General features: G+C 26.3%; 1 protein-coding gene across 1 annotated transcript in view; it reads left to right on the forward strand.

Moving 5' to 3' along the window:
• The window catches only part of LOC145277015 (uncharacterized), an 87,470-nt gene that overhangs the window by 68,277 nt on the left and 16,693 nt on the right, over nucleotides 1–2,500 (forward strand). The gene's annotated exons all lie outside the window — the stretch shown is intronic.

Consider the following 2,500-nt stretch of genomic DNA (forward strand, 5'->3'; position numbering starts at 1 on the left):
TGTAAAATATATAAAATAATTCAGAAATGATTTTTTTAAAAAGTTTTACTTGAATGTCTTAATAATTTTACAATAAAAAAATATTTTATAGTATTTGTAATGAAAGAATTTATATGATATTTTGCTTCAATAAATCTCAGTTGAAACAGACATCGTAAGGCGACAATAAACTCCCGGTCTTACTCGAAGATACGCCTTTTATGTTTTTTAATTTTACTAAAGATTTGACTTCGGGTACGACTAAACGGTTCTGTTCGCCTGATAATGTATTTTTAAACTGGAACCGTAGATTTTCTTGAGAATATATATGTACACACACACACACACACACACACACACACACACACACACACACACACACACACACACACATATATATATATATATATATAGTAATGCACTTATTTTAACTTTTTTGCAAAGAAGTAGGTTTACTGATACTTATAGAATATCATTTTGTGTTATTCCTCCTGGAAATTGACTATTGTTTATTTCGAGGATAAAATTACTTTTTTATTAATTGCGACATATATCACGGTATGCCACTGTTTAATAGACTCGTATTTAAATTGATTAACTTAAAGAAGATAATATGGTAATTATACAGGTAATATATTATAGCTTTAGCACGTTATACCTGGCAGAATCATCACACCGTCTCTATCTCTATATTTATTTCTATCTCCGGTATTATATAAAAAGTACTATGTGTGTGTGTGTGCGTATGTGAGTTCGCCCCCTATGGACTCGAAAACGTCTGGGTCATTTTTTATGAAATACCTTTCCTTTCGTATTTCCAGGAAAGAATATTAATGAATTTTCAAAAGTAGAAAATATTAATTATATGCGTCTTCGGGCAATACTGCTACGATTCATTGATATTTAGTTGAGTTAACAGTTTATAGGGATATGATGATATGTAAAATATTTGTACCGAGAATATTTTAAACTGTTTAACCGAAACGTCCAATTGTAAAAAAAAAAAGAAAAATAAATAAATAAGTTAAAAAGCCATTGCAGCATTAATAAGAATATTACTTTAAATAAAATGCAAATAAGTCACGTCTAATAATTTATTATTATTATTATTATTTATCGGTTAGTTAATTCGATAGATTTCTTAGGAGGTCGATAAGTGCACAAGTACATCAGATAATCCAAAACTGTAAAAGTATACATCCAACATTAATTATATAATTGATAAGATGTCGATAATATATTCTTATCTATTGACAATAAAATTGACTGTAATTGATAATTCTTTGTTTTCTTATGAGTATCATCAAAATAAATTATATTCATTGTACGTACGTTAAAATTTGACCATTAATTTAAACTTACAATTAAATTGGACGCTTTCATATATAATTTGCTGTATATATTTATTTACCTGTTCCCATTGTAAATTGCTTTATCATTTATAAATTATAGAAATCGAAACATCAGCGCGGAATGGAAGGATTTTAATCTAATGTAATTTAAGCTCGTATCGATTCATGGAAAATTAAGTAGGCGAGTACATGGGTAATTCAAAGAAAAAAATTAACGAACACATGGAATTTACTCGACAGTCAACCATGTAACCCAAGCCAATGAAGGTTCAGGCGTTTTCGTTTTGCAATTTTGGTTTATATAGAAACAGTAGGAATTTTTTTAACGTATATAATTTTTTGCAAAATATGCGCGAATTTAAACCTACTGATGCGATTTTTTTTCGACCTGCATTTGATAAATATAAATAAATCTTTGGAATAATTTTTTTTTAAATACTTGCAATAAGGTTTTTAAATACTTACAATAATCTAATAATGCACTATTTTTGTCTTTAATCTTAAGGATTACACATTAAAAAAAGGATAATTCTTCATAACCGCAAAATCCTACATACATACATACATACATACATACATACATACATACATACATATATACATATATATATACTACATATATATATATATATATATATATGTGTGTGTGTATTTATGTATATGTATATTCATATGTACATATGTGTATGTGTTTAATATAGTTTTAATTCTTTACTATTGGGTTACTAAAATAAATTTCGGGAGAAATTTATTTGTACACACACATACACACACACACACACACACACACATATATATATATATATATATGTATACAATGTATTCAATATATATAGCATATACGATTATTATCTCGTTTCCAATTTTCAGATTTTAAGTCATGGGATTTGCGTATTTCTGTCTGCCTTTACCTTTTCCCCTAATATATATATATATATATATATATATATATATATATATATATATATATATATATATATATATAATTTCATTTAATTTTTTCTGTATATTTTCTGTATTTATTTCGATAATGCTCGGTAAGTAAGTAGAGCTAGTTAGTAAGTTAATACCTATATATATGTATATATGAATTCAATATATATATATATATATATATATATATGTGTGTGTGTGTGTGTGTGTGTGTGTGTGTGTGTGTGTGTGTGTAA

The sequence above is a fragment of the Euprymna scolopes genome, chromosome 1, assembly GCF_053919585.1.
Source record: "Euprymna scolopes isolate OS-2025 chromosome 1, ASM5391958v1, whole genome shotgun sequence".
Lineage (NCBI taxonomy): Eukaryota > Metazoa > Mollusca > Cephalopoda > Sepiida > Sepiolidae > Euprymna > Euprymna scolopes.